Source organism: Aricia agestis, chromosome 16 (assembly GCF_905147365.1).
Source record: "Aricia agestis chromosome 16, ilAriAges1.1, whole genome shotgun sequence".
Classification (NCBI taxonomy): Eukaryota; Metazoa; Arthropoda; class Insecta; order Lepidoptera; family Lycaenidae; genus Aricia; species Aricia agestis.
In genome coordinates this window covers 3,036,413-3,052,230 of record NC_056421.1, presented here as the reverse complement: position 1 = coordinate 3,052,230, position 15,818 = coordinate 3,036,413, and positions in this window count along the sequence as shown.

Below are 15,818 nucleotides of genomic sequence, written 5' to 3'. Positions count from 1 at the left end.
ATAACATAAAAATTGCTCCAGTAGTTCTTAAGATAATAAGCAATTTCAAATAATTTTTCTCCGTTTTTTCCACATTTTCCTCTATTTCTTTGCTCCTATTAGTCTTAGCGTGATAAAATATAGCCTATATCCTTCCTCGATAAATGAGCTATCTAACACTGAAAGACTTTTTCAAATCGGACCAGTAGTTCCTGAGATTAGCGCGTTCAAATAAGCCCTTTCATTAATTTCCCACGTTTTTTCAACATTGTCCTCTATTTCTTAGCTCCTATAAGTCTTAGCGAGATAAAATATAGCCTATAGCCTTTATCAATAAATGGGCTATCTAACACTGAAGAATTTTTCAAATCGGACCAGTATTTCCTGAGATTAGCGCGTTCAAATAAGCCCTTTCATACAATTTCCCCCGTTTTTTTCACATTTTCCTTTATTTCTTCGCTCCTATTAGTCTTAGCGTGATAAAATGTAGCCTATAGCCTTCCTCACTCAATGGGCTATCCAACAATAAAATAATTTTTTAAATCGGACCAGTAGTTCCTGAGATTAGCGCGTTCAAACAAACTGCAGAATTATAATACTAGTATAGATCATTTAAATCGCATTTAAAAAAATAATAAGTATTTTGTAATAATTTTTATTTTAAACTAAAGGAAAATTCTGTAAATAAAACCTAAAAAGTTAATAGTTTTTTCTTTCGCCTGTAAAATAAGCACCAATCACCTACAGTAATTAGGAGGTATTGGTGTACCTACTTGAACGAGTGTCAACGACGATAATTTAACTCAATTTTCGTTGTGTAGTTAAGTGACAATATTTTTGCATAATCCTTTTGGAACGAAGTTCCTTATCGCGCGTTCGGCGTAAAGGAGGCTAGACATATTATTTGACCTCGACACTTTTTTAATTAGCACCTGCATGGTAGGGGCAGAGGGCGTTGATAGTATTGTTGACGCACAACGTCAACTAGATGGCGTTTCGAAAAAACAGCGACGCGTTGTTAGTATTTCTGAGCGTCTTTAGGTGGCGTTTTTTAATTATTTTTTAACCGACTTCCAAAAAGGAGGAGGTCATATGTTCGGCTGTGGATATGTCGCAGCCGACTGGTTTAAATATCCGTTCAATCAAACAGCTAGCCCTTTGACTGAACAATGCCATTCAATCACACGTCTAGCTTTTAGATTGAATATTTTAGTCGCTCAAAACGTTCAACACTACAGCTGATTCAAAAGCGAAGTAGTTCAGCGCGCACCGCTGCGGCGCTAGGTGCGTTTTATTTACAATATGGCCGTCAACTAGCAGGTGTTTGTTGTATTGTTTGTGGTTGTTTTTCGGAAAGAAAGTAGTTAATAAAAGTTACAAGTGTTATTAAAGAGACAAAAATTATGGAGGCACAAACGAGTGAATCAAAATTTCAACATATATTCGAGGAGAAATTACGGGATTATGAAATACATCACGAAGGTATTTATTGGAATTCCATAAATAATAAATCAGCTACAATTATTGTATGTGCTAAATATGTTCAAAATTAGTTAGAATACAGTTTTTTCAGCCACCCCCCCCCCCCCCAAAGAGGGGTTTGGGCGGCACTGCCCCCCGCCAAAACAAAAACAAACACAATCCAGAAAGTCCTAAAGTTGGTTAGGTTAGAACTTAAACCACAACACAGAGGGAGCCGAGCGAGCGCAGCGAGCGTGCTGCGGCAGCAGCCGGCGACCGTCATCAAATAAAAGGGGGGGCTTGGGGGGCGCAGCCCCCCGCTAAAACAAAAACAAACACAATCCAGAAAGTCCAAAAGTAGGTTTATTAATTATATAACGTAATTTTTCCTCGAATTTTGTTGACATTTTGATTCACTCGTATGTGCCTCCATAATTTTTGTCTCTTTAATAACACTTGTAACTTTTATTAACTACTTTCTTTCCGAAAAACAACCACAAACACCAACAAACACCTGCTAGTTGACGCCATATTGTAAATAAAACGCACCTAGCGCCGCAGCGGTGCGCGCTGAACTACTTCAATTATACGGCGGCTTTTGAATCAGCTGTAGTGTTGAACGTTTTGAGTGAATAATATATTCAATCTAAAAGCTAGACGTGTGATTGAATGGCGTTGTTCAGTCAAAGGGCTAGCTGTTTGATTGAACGGCGATTTAAACCAGTCGGCTGCGACATATGTTCAACGATTACTCCGCCGTTTGTGAACCGATTTTCGAAATTTTTGTTTTGTTGTATGAGGTTTCACTCCAATTTGGTCCCATTTTCACAAAAGTGGTGACCTGATGATGGGAACCATAGTAATCGAGGGAAATCCTCGAAATTTTTATGGAAACATGGTGATTTTGGTTTTGGTGATTTTGGTGAGAAGCATCCTAAGCATATGCTACCAAAACGCAAGATTTTGCACCGAGGTATACTATGGTTCCGAAGATACTAAGAGAACTCCGGATTCCTTATAGATACAAGTTTGGGGGCTTAGGCGATGTTTTAAGAACTGAAAGCATATGCTACTATGCAAATAACATTCATCATGATCATCATCATTACCACGACAGGGTCACCAATGTCACAAAAATTGAACATAACAAATTCAACCTTAACTCCAGAGCGTAAGGCACACATTTTACATTACTTGTGAGAAGTAAGTTGCTTCGATAATATTTTTAAATGTAAGTAAGTATTGTTTATTAAAACTATCTGCAGCTGATATTATATTTTGTATGTGTGACCTGCATATTATGTATATATATAATATGCAGGTGTATTATTCTACGTAAGTATAGTACGCGATGGTTTACTAGGTAAGTAACTAATTCTGTACTCAATGTTCATAATTTTGAAGTCGGTACCAGATAGCTGAATCTTTAGTTCTCTGACAGAATATTTGAAACTTTTGGACCTGGCACCGACTTCAAAATTATGAAGATCGAGTACAGAAATAGTTGAGGCTTAGCCGAATTCGGAAAAAGGCACTATTAGATAGGAAAAATTATTTAATACTTTTTAGTTCATATTATAAGGATGTTATTATTATTGTTTTTACCTTGGAAGTCGGTTTGAATTTTTTGTTAAAAATAATAATTTCACTCTTTTTAGTTACCTACTAACCATCGCGTAAGAAAATACTTCAACCCCTTAATATTATCTTAATCTTGGTAAATGTTTACAAACCTACCCCAATTTATTTGACAAACTACTACAAAAGAAAGTCGACGGAGCCCCGCTAGGCGGGGCTCCTATATCTGGGTGTTGTGGTCTAAGTTCCAACCTAACCTAACCTACTTTTGGACTTTCTAGATTGTGTTTGTTTTTGTTTTGGCCCCCCTTTGGGGGGGCTGCGCCCCCTCGTCCCCCCCTTCGGCATTCGTGGCTGAGTAGTTAAGTAAGACCCACTCATGACAGCCTTGAGATGCCTTAAAAATACTTTGTAAACATCAGAAAACAGATGATCTTATCTGAAGATTACGAAAATCTCAAATGCGAATTTCTTCTAAACGGAGAGTTTACTGGCGGTGGAAACGGTAAGTAGGAGTTTTTCTCACCCAAAACAATCCTCCTTAACCCATGTCACCAACATTTAATTGACGTAGGTTCCTAAACCTTAGCCAAGTATTTTCGCCATACTAACAAGGGTCACATTTCGGCCTGTCATTCGACACGGGTTGGTTTTTGAGAAAAGTTTATCTGAGCTTTTTTGCTTCCCTTGGCGCCCCCTATCGATTGGTATAATAAAAAGAAGTGGTCATAGGGGGTTGTATTTTTGTCGTCAAAATTTTTTAAGTATTTTCGCCATACTAACGAGGTTCGTATATCGGCCTGTATCTGGCCGGGGGTTGATTTTTGAGAAAAGTTTATTTGAGCTTTCTTACTCCCCTTGGCGCCCCCTATCGATTGGTGTACTATTCAAAAGGGGTGGTTATAAGAGGTTGAATTTTTTCATCCAAATTTTTTTAAGTATTTTCTCCGTGCTAACGAGGGTCACATTTCGGCCTGTCTTTCGACAGGGGTTGATTTTTGAGAAAAGTTTATCTGAGCTTTTTTGCTTCCCTTGGCGCCCCCTATTGATTAGTACATTCAAAAAGGGTGGTTATAAGAGGTTAAAATTATGACGAAAAATTTTTCTAGTATTTTTTCCATAGTGCCCCGTTTCCTTCAGTCCAACCCAAATGTGTGCCTTACGCTCTGGAGTATTTTGAGTTGAATTTGTTACTTATGTTCAATTTTGTGGTACTTGAAATATTATGTATTTTCAAACAACATTATGTATATTTTTTTGTATTAAAATCGCTTTGAAATGTACCAAATAAATAAGGACATAACGTGATGACTGATGATATTTTATGATGTTGTGTGTATATTGTATCCATATACAACCATGTGAGTTGTGACATTGGTGACCCTGACATGGTAGTGATGATGATGATGATGATGATGAATGTAATTTGCATAGTAGCATATGCTTTCAGTTCTTAAAACAACGCCTAAACCCCCAAACTTGTATCTATAAGGAATCCGGAGTTCTCTTAGTATCTTCGGAACCATAGTATACCTTGGTGCAAAATCTTGCGTTTTGGTAGCATATGCTTAGGATGCTTCTCATAAAACCAAAATCACCATATGTTTCGATATAAATTTTGAGGAGTTCCCTCGATTACTCATGGATCCCATCATCAGATCACCACTTTTGCGAAAATGGGACCAAATTGGTGTGAAACCTAATATAACGAAACATAAATTTTGAAAATCGGTTCACAAACGGCGGAGTAGTGGTTGAACATACAAAAATAAAAAATAAAAAATATCCACAGCCGAATATATAACCTCCTCGTTTTTTGGAAGTCGGTTAAAAAGAGTGAAATTATTATTTTTAACAAAAAATTAAAACCAACTTCCAAGGTAAAAACAATAATAACATCCATATTATATGAACTAAAAAGTATTAAATAATTTTTCCTATCGGCTAAAAATAAACTATTTCTGTACTTAGACTACTTACTCAATCTTCATCATTTTGAAGTCGGTGCCAGTTCCAAAAGTTTCAAATATTCTGGCAGACTGAAGATTCAGCTATCTGGTACCGACTTCAAAATGATGAAGATTGAGTACAGAAATAGTTGATTTTTAGCCGAATTCGGAAAAAGGCACTATTAGATATGAAACATTATTTAATACTTTTTAGTTCATATAATATAGATGTTATTATTGTTTTTACCTTGGAAGTCGGTTTTAATTTTTTGTTAAAAATAATAATTTTGTGTATTGTATATGAGGTTTTTTGAACATAAGAAATCACTTCGTTCCATTCGGGTGTCCCTTGACACCTCTCAAGTTTTTTATTATTTTGTAAACAAGGCCCTAACTGACTGCAGTGGGTACTGAGTACTGACCCAGTGAAGAATTTTATTTACTTAACTGTAATTTCATGAAGATTTTGAATTAATTGTAATAAATAATAATTATTCATTTATCATTTTGATGATTTGTAATAGGTTGCAAATAAAGTTATTAAAGTTTTTTCAGTTTAAAGATTTGTTTATCCGTTTGTGTATTTTCAGTATCGGATACAATACTATTAGTATTTTAAGTTGGTGCCCCAGAATTAATCTAGCTTATTTCTGGGGCACCAACAATAGTAACAACACAAAGTCAGGTTGCCCACGCCTGCCTACGCCACTGACTATAATAACAAAAACAATTATTCTGTTTCATATTATATTATAATATCGATAAAATAATTGCCAATTACACACAGACCAAGCGACTAATTATATTATTATCGTAGAAATCGTATTGCAGAAAGGTGTATTTGCTTTTTCGCATGAACAGGCGAGGATATTGCGACGTTTATTTGAAGTCTCTTTAAAAATACACAATATTGTATAGTGAAAAAGTCATGACGAAGTTTAGATAGATAGGATGATGGGCGTATGTAGGCGTTGGACAAAAAATGATTACATTCGTAAAAATGTGTACTTATTTAAATTGCGGGTGCGCTTGTTTATAATATATTACGAATATAATTATTAATAATAATATATTCGTAATATGTAACTCGTATTTCGTTTTCCGCATTCGGAAAATTCTGTGAGGCTAGCGCAAACGTTTTTTTATACGCCCAGCCCCCCTAGACAAGTGGCAAAACGCTAACGCTAGCGCTAACGCTAACGCTACAAAATGTATGGATTTGACATTAGTATTCGCTAGCTAAGCGATGACTTATGTCAAATCGCATACATTTAGTAGCGTTAGCGTGTTTGCGTTTTGCCACTTGTCTAGGGGGGCAGACCCGCCGCCTGGCACTTGAAACGAACGTGAGGAAATCGTTCAGTTCGAAAAAAAACGAAGGTATGCACAGAAGTGGCCTTAGGAGGGGGCAACGCTGGGCAACCGTCCAGGGCCCCGGAAAAAGGGGGCACCGAGCCAAACAAAAAGGGGCGCCGCAAGTCCCTGGCCACTACCAGTATCCTGGGCACCGATGAAATCTCGCCCAGGGCGCTGGGTGTGCGCCAGATAATGGATTTTGTATGGATTCTATGCCATCGGAACTCTGCTACTCTTCTTCTATGAAATCGTATGCGGCCGTGTATATGCGGCCAGCTTTATACTTATTTAGATAACCAAGATTACAACGACGAAGATACATCTATGTTATGCATAGAATCTATGTTGCATTAAAATCAAAAGTAGAATCGAGGTACTGTCAGAGAAGTCGATTCATAGGCCTTCAATAGAATGGTATGGAAGAATAGCTATGTCCATTGTTCACACTATGCGCTTTCGTCTTAAATTTTCGTCACCTTCTTTCATTCAACTTTCGTTTTGGCGCATTCAATAATTGAATGCGTCAACGAACGCAGCGCCAACATTATCATTTTTGTTTTTTGGATACGGTTAGAGGGCATGCGTCGCGGGCATGCCTCACGTTCGCTGTTGCCTGCGCTATAACGCATGCCCTTGACGAACAGAAAAAGGCACAGTGTGGACAAAGCTAACCGAGTTATATCAAACCCATCCGACAGATTACGACTTTCATTGAATTGACATAATCCGACCAAATGACGCAGGTCCGTCAACTGCAATGAATCAATTTCTACGATGGTACATGCTTAACTATAGGAAATCGAAGCGCAGCTTTAGTATAATTAATTAGCAATTAACATTAATCATGATTATTCACATGTTACATAATATTATATTTACTAGATGACGGCCGCAACTCCGTTGCGCCAAAATTCGTTTGTCGCGCGGGAACCGTACAATTTTCCGGGATGAAAAGTATCTTATCTCCTTTCCCGGGACTGAAGTATCTCTATGCTAATTTTCAGCAAAATCGTTTCAGCGGTTTAGGCGTGAAGAGGCAACAGACAGACAGACACACTTTCGTTTTTTATAGTATGGATGCCATAGTAAGGATTTGTCGAAGTCTTGATCATCTCTAGACAAATAGTGTCCACATAAATCTAGGTGTATTTACTTACCTAGACGTGGTAATAGGTCTCAGTGACACGTCGTCTGTACAAAGACAGCTGCTCTATTACCCGAGGCTGCAGCGGTTGCCGTGGGAGGGGTGCATAGTACACTCCGTGACAAAAGTGATAACATTGAATACACATGTTTAAAAGCATACTAATATTATAAATGCGAAAGTGTGTCTTTCTGTCTGTTTATTACCTCATCACGCTGAAACGGTTTTGCTGGGAATGTCAGGAAAAATCAATTATACGAGGCCCTCGGGCCCCAACGTGAGCAAAATTATTAATAACCATTCCTTAAAGTTAAAAAAAAGGCAACCATACCTTAGGGCCTCCTAGCATCATATACTTTATGCCCCGCCAAGGCACGCTACGCTTCTGGAATGGAGGTACATTGAATTCAGGGGAAGGACGATAGGATATACTTCTTATGCCGAAAAAATGATCGGTTCCCGGGCGATAAAAATTTTTGGCGCAACGGAGTTGCGGGGATCATCTACTTCTTTATAGTAATTACAGTAACACTTACCTTCTTAAAAAACTAGGCCTTACATCCGTTGTGGATGATTTATACAGTATTTTTCAGAGCGAAGTAACCACTCCGCAGATACTGTAGTGCCTGGGACAAGATTTTCAAATGTCCGTATGGTTGCCCAAGCGCATACGGCATTCTCGCATCATAGTCGGCTTAGTCCAGAGGAAAGAACTAGTCAATACGTCTGGGACCAACTATGTGCGGATTTCCTCACGATGTTTTCCTTCACCGTACGAGCGTCCGTATTATGTACTTGAGATCAGAAAATGTCTCATAGGTACACGCCTCCACCCGGGTTCGAACCTGCACCCTCTAGGAGTGTGAACCGAAGGTCTGCCCATTAATTTTTTTATCGTGAATTCTTTTCTGAATCGTGATTCACGATGGACCAGACGTGGTAGCATAATATTATATTACTCGTCTATGATTGTCCATCATCGACCGCGATTGTCAAATCTCAATGCTATAGAAAATACTCAATAAGTAGTACCTATATATAGTGTATAGATAACAATATTATGTTAAATGTTTAGTTAAATACACAATTTTCTATCCTCGCCTATCTAACTGCTTTATAATATATCAGGCATTTATAAAATATATTGTCAATAATATTATTTCATTGATTAGTAAGAGTTATATATTAAAAAATCAGTTAAACAAACAATTAACAAATTAACAATTTGTGCTTGTGACTGTACAGGTACCGCCCATTACACCCCTGGCCGTGGTTTTCCCACGTCACTCTATAAAAACTGTTTCCTCTATCGACCTTATTTCAAACATAATGGGGTCCAGTATCGCACGAACCTCAACCCTGAAAATAGGGTTGCTACTTTTTTGTAAAACGAATATTTTAAACTAATTAACTTTTAGTTTATTTATTAATTTTACTCGTAAATAAAGGAGTTATGACCTAGTTTTAAATTCTTATAGGGACAGTACGCTTTGTACTGCAACAGTTTCATAAATAAGGACTAAGATTATATCATGAACGCTTAAATAATGGAAGAAAATGTAGTGTGGAATTGTGTTTTTGACATGATCTTATTGAAATGTTTCGCAATAGTTTAATTTAAGTAAGAGCTGGCGCGCACTACGACTTTTTGTCGCGCGATTATTTTAGCGACCGACCAAAATTGAAATAAAATGTCACTTTACGACATACGCTATAGGTTTCATTTTACTCTACGCCACTAAAAAGCATCGGCGGCATGGGTTGCTAGATCAATGTCGTTAGAAAATAAAATCTGTAGCCTATTTCATAAAGTGTCATTTTATTTTACCGACCTATAAAAATTAAAATAAAACGCCACTTTATGACCTAGGCTATAGGATTCATTTTGCCCTACGCCATTGAAAAGCAGCGGCAGCATCTGTCACTAGACAAATGTCGGTAGAAAATAAAACCTATAGCCTATTTCGTAAGGTGACATTTTATTTGAAATTTGGTCGGTCGGTAAAATAATCGCGCGACAAATAGTCGTAGTGCGCGCCAGCTCTAATAGAGGAGAAAATACAAGATCAAAACGGCTCTTGTAGTGTAGAGAACCGGAGGGAGATTACTGATTAGCGATTAGTATTTTGCGACAGCAATGCTACAAGTGAAAATTGTACAATATACTGTCAAATGTCTGTTGAATTGCTGTCGCATTATCCTGCTGGAGGAGAGTGTTAGTTAAGGCTTGCTTATCAATTAATCAAGTTGGTTGGAGGCTGAAGTTTATTAGACCCATTTGTTGAATAGTAAGAAGGCCTTGGCTGACGATATTGATGTGAGGGATAGAATTTGAGGAAAAAAAACTTTTTTTTTTAATGAAATAAGGGAGCAAACGAGCAAACGGATCACCTGATGGAAAGCAACTTCCGTCTTCCATGGACACTCGCAGCATCAGAAGAGCTGCAAGTACGTTGCCGGCCTTTAGAGAGGGAATAGGTTAATAGGGGAGGGTAGGGATGGGAAGGGAAGGTAATAGGGGAGGGTAGGGAAGGGAATAGGGTAGGGGATTGGGCCTCCGGTAAACTCACTCACTCGGCGAAACACAGCGCAAGCGCTGTTTCACGCCGGCTGTGAGAACGTGGTGTTTCTCCGGTCGAGCCAGCCAATTCATGCCGAAGCATGGCTCTCCCACGTCTAAATAAAACAAAATCATTGTGACTTAGAAGGTTTCCTGAAACTTCGTTGCTCTGAAACCACATAATATCTTTCCAGTTTCCGAGATAAAAATCATATTCACAAAATGTATCTCCATTTCATCAAAATCGGTTCAGTGGTGATAACCATACTTTCTAATATTATAATGCGAAAGTGTGTTTGTTTGTCACTTCCTCACGCCCAACCCGCTGAACCGATTTTGCTGAGCATGAAGATACCTTGAGCCCCGGGAAAGGACATAGGATACTTTTATCCCGGAAAAATGTACGGTTCCCGCACGATAAACGAATTTTGGCGCAACGGAGTTGCGGGCATCATTTAGTCTCTAGTAAAACTACAAAAAAAAAAACCTCATAATAATGCCTGTAAATTCTAACTAACTCTAAGCCCTAGCATGACTTTTTTATTAGAGCTAAGTGTAAAATGACACGGATTGGGCGGGACCTGAATATTTAATTCCGGTTGTTTTCCAATAAAGTTTCTGCTACACGCCCACAGTTTAAACCGAGGTAAACTCTATTGGAATACCTAATTATAGACAAAATTTTGAGTTTCAGCAGTATATCATCGGAGAAGCGGGAAGATTTTGTTTTTAGTATTTCTTTTTATAGCGGCAATAGATAATACACAATCTGTGAAAATTTCTGAAGTCTAACTGTAGCGGTTCTTGAGATACAGCCTGGCGACATACAGACATACAGACAGACAGACAGACAGGCAGACAGACGGACAGACAACGAAGTCTTAGTAATAGGGACCCGTTTTTACCCTTTGGGTCGGAACCCTAATAAGGGAATAAAATGTGTAATTGCTTTTATGTTGTAAAATTTTAGTTATCTACTTCCACTCTGCACTCATGGCTTTAAGAGGAGTCCACACCGCCCTTTTTTCCATACAAACGTTGTCCCCTGTTTCCTTCCTGAATAATGCTAGTAGAGTTATAATTTATTTCCTGAATATCTACGGCCACTAATACAATGTCCCTATGTTTTCTTTTTTTCATAATTTAATTATTAAATAAGATATGAACGTTCAAAAACCCAAAAAAATGGCCAGATTTTCCGCTGTGTTCAAACATCTAGAAAACAGATTTGGCTAGATTATACAAAAAAAGCAAAACATAGGAACACAGCTCAATCCTTTTTTAAATCTTTAATGAAAAAACTACTTAAATCGGTTAAGTTTTGGAGAAGGAATCAGGGGACAACGAATCGTTGATTTTCTGGATTTTCTGCAGTTGTCTCTATCGCGTTCTGCGGTATAGGCTTGAGTTAAGGGAGACAGCTATAGATATTACAAGTACTTTCATTTCTCTAGCCCCTGGTGTATCCTCTTAATATAATGGCTTTAATAATAAGAATATATTCTAGCAAATGTCGCCCTCAGCTTGGTTGCACTGAAAAGAGTGGTGATTTATTCTGGACAAAGAGTTTTCCGGATTCAAAGTATTTTCATACTGTACATGAAAATCGTGAAGAGAAGAAATTTACGATCACAGTAGCCTAATCTTAATATATATATTTCTTGTGTGCGTGTGTATGTGACTGAACTCCTCCTAAACGACTGGACCAATTTTGATGAAATTTTTTGTGTGTGTTCGTGGAGATTCGAGAATGGTTTAGATTTACAGTTTGGTCTACTGGAAACTGTTTTTTCAATTAATTTCTTATTTATAAGGAGTTGTTGATTTTGGAATGTTTTACATTAGGATGGACGGACCGGATGGACGTTGCCATGGTGACATAATTATTTAGTCACTGCAATAATAATATGGGCGAAATACTTTATATGGCAAAACAACGTTTGCCGGAACAGCTAGTATTATATAAAAACTTTCGGCGCAAGGAACTTGTACACTAAGCTGTGACTTAAGTGACTTAACTTGAAGAAAAAGTGACTTAAGGCCCAGTGGTCCCTAAAATAAGCAGGTCGATGTCTGTCAGTACGAATATCGACGTTAAGGTCATTAAAATAACATTAATATCAGCGCGCCTTGTACAGTGGCTGTTACGCGCTCGCTGATAATAGGAGTAAAAACCTTTTGTTTTTAGTATTACACAAATCAAATATATCAAATCGTTTAGGTTAGGTTACGACACATACTACATTTTTTGTTTTTTCTAGAAAGTGTGTAATTTAGCCATAAAATGATTTAATTATGAAAAACAGCGTTATAACAGTCATCTTTGAGATTTTTTTCTATGGAGCAGAATTTTTCAAATTGTGTACTGTACCTTTGCGTATAGGAAATTTTCTCAATTTTAAAACGGTACTTATTTTATACTTAAACTAGCTGACCCAGCAAACGTTGTTTTGCCATATAAACCGGGGATGAACAATGATTAAATTACTAAAATGGCTATAAAAAAATAGGGGTTAGTGACAAAAAAGTAAAAATTTAGGATTGTATGTATATTTGCATGTTGTATCATAAAAAAATAGAAATTAAAAATTTTGTCTAAAAAATAAAAATTTAGGGGTGGACTACCCCTAACATTTATGGGGATGAAAAATAGATGTTGGCCGATTCTCATAGATACCGGATAAGCACAAAAAATTTCATCAAAATCGGTCACGCCGTTTTGGAGGAGTATGGCAACGAAAACTGTGACACGAGAATTTTATATAATATTAGATAATGACATTTCCTTTACTAAAAACGTGTTTTAAGAAACCCATTTTACGTAGTTGCAACAACCACAGCGCCTTAAATTCGACTCATTAGCTGTTTAATGTTTCGAAATATGTATTTCGAATGCAAACTTAATCACGTATGAAAAGTGTATACCTATTTATCTAACTTTTAACCAATATCTTTGGAATTTGGATTTTGGAGCCTTGAACAAAAACGTATCATTCATTTGGATAATACAGGCTTATGTCAAGTACTTTATGATAATTTGCTTGCTAAGCAAAGGTGGATATTATAAATGCGAAAGTCTGCAGTCTGTCTGTTACCTCTTCTCGCCCAAACCGCTGAACCGATTTTGCTGAAATTTGGAATCGAGATACTTTGAGTTCCGGGAAAGGACATAGGATACTTTTCATCCCGGAAAAATGTAGGGTTCCAGCGCGATAAACGAATTTTGGCGCAACGCAGTTGCGAACGTCATCTAGTATTATATAAACGACTAGCTGTTGCCCGCGACTTCGTCCGTGTCAACATAGTATAATAACAAAGATGGATAGTCTGCTAACAAATATGAAAAAAGTAAAATTTAACCTCCTCCTTTTTGGAAGTCGGTTAAAAAGTAGCCTAAGTTACACCTTACTACATCAGCTATCTTCCAAAAAAAGTCCCGGCAAAATAGCTCCAGCCGTTTCAGAGATTAGCCGGAACAAACAGACAGACAGACATACAGACAAAAATTGAAAAAAATGTTGTTTTGGTGTATGTGTCGTTTATATATTCATATGCATGTAGTAAAAACGGTTCTTTGAATATTACAAACAGACACTCTAATTTTATTTATATGTATAGATGTATAGATAAACTTTTGGAGCAAGGAACTTGTAGACTATAAGTCACCTTAAAGTCATTTTTTCGACTCATTAGTTTAATGTTTCGAAATATATCGAATGGAAACTTAATCGCGTAAAATTAGGGCAGGGATCACCAAATGGGGAACCGCGGTCAGCGTCCGGACCGCCGCGGCGCCGACCCATTGTGTGCGGACCAAGCATGTTCGAAGATGAACTTCGTTCAAAATATATTTAGGTCTCGACTTACTGATCTCCAGGATTTAATGTCAATAGCTTGCACCAATTTCACTCCAAACAAGCAACAAACTGACAGTTTTCTCATTGATATGTAAATAAATACCTTTGTAATTTTTGTAATTATAATTACATTGTTTATTTTTTTATGTGCGGACCGTGAAGATCATTTTAATTCTTAAAATGGACCCCAAGTGAAACTTATTAGTGACCCCAGGGTGTGTATCCCTTACATAGAGTTCACTGTGAAAGTAGCAGCGCTGAAAGAGCAATTTTTTTGGGATTTGTATAGGCAATCGCCCCTGCGTCATGAATTTTTCCATACAAATGTGAAAAAAAGTTACTCTTTCAGCGCTGCTACTTTCACAGTGAACTCTCCACAAGGAACACATACACACCCTAAAGTATTATCACTTACGGCCGTTCCCAATATTCAATCTATCTCTGGTTTGACATACAAGTTACAACCGATCGCAGCTAACATTGAATTGACATAAAATATATGTATCTAATGTCTAATGTAAGCTATTCCTATCTCTATACAGGGTGTAACAAAAATAAGTGATAATACTTTAGGGTGTGTACGTGTTCCTTGTAGAGAGTTCACTGTGAAAGTAGCATCGCTGAAAGACCAAATTTTTTTTTCACTTTTGTATGGGGAAACTCGTGACGCTCGCGCCCTTGTCCATACAAAAGTGAAAAAAATTTTTCGTCTTTCAGCGCTGCTACTTTCACAGTGAACTCTCTACAAGGAACACGTACATACCCTAAAGTATTATCACTTATTTTTGTTACACCCTGTATAGTAGGGCAAAACCAGAGATAGATCAAATATTGGGAACGGCCGTTAGTTTTGTTACAACTTACACCCTGTATATAAGTACGAATTTTAGAGCAAAATCTAGTTCAATTTATACCCAATTAGTACACAGACTACAGTCTATATTAATTTAATTAGTCTGACTCTATAAATATAAAACACCGCACATTTTTAGTAAGGGCTACAAAGGGAGCAGATGTAGGGAATTGGGTCGTTTAACTTTATAATAGCTAATAAAGGCCCAGCCCTTTTTGTTTTTATAATTAAAGCTGATACACTTCTTGTTTCACCTTCATAAATAAAGGCGTTCGCTCTCTAGGGCCCGATTCTTATATTTCGAATGTTGCTTGCGGCGCGAATAAGAGAGTGAGATATATTTTTGAGACTTTATGAGAATTAGGTCCCTGAAGCCCAATTCTGGTAACTTACATTCGTTCGATTATAAAGTCTTTCTGCCGCACTCAGAGTAGAACATTAATTACTTAAATGTAATTTATTAAAAATTTTGACATAAGCCCCATACATTATCTGTCAAATTGAATGTCTATTAAATTGAAGGTTAATCATAATTAAATGTCTCTGAGTACGGCGGTAAGTATATTTTTGGGGCTTGAACATAGACACTATCCAATAATAACTGCACTTACAATAAAAATGCGATAGACTGCTTGTCTGTTACCTCGCCACGCACCGCTGAACCGATTTTGACGAAACTTTTTATGGAGTACTCTATGTCCCGGGAAAGGACATGTAATAACTAATAATGTATGAGAATATGCGTGGTAGCCGCAAAGGAAGATCTTCCGACCGAGGTGGTATGCCGACTGATCAGTGAGGCCGAAGCCCACATGGATAATGTCACCTGTCGTATATACCAACGCACTTAGAAAACTTCGATAGCGCGATTCAGGAATGTGGCGCTAATTGTGAGTACCGCCACAAGTTTAGTCCCGGACCGAAACGTTTTCAGGGGTAAACAAAATTCGCGCAACGATGTTGCGGGCAACACGAAGTTAATAATAAAACAATAATAGTCGGAAGTATTCTTTCCAAAAAGGATCTTGTATTTGATCTCACAGATTTTATTAATATGAAATACAATGCAAAAACAACACGT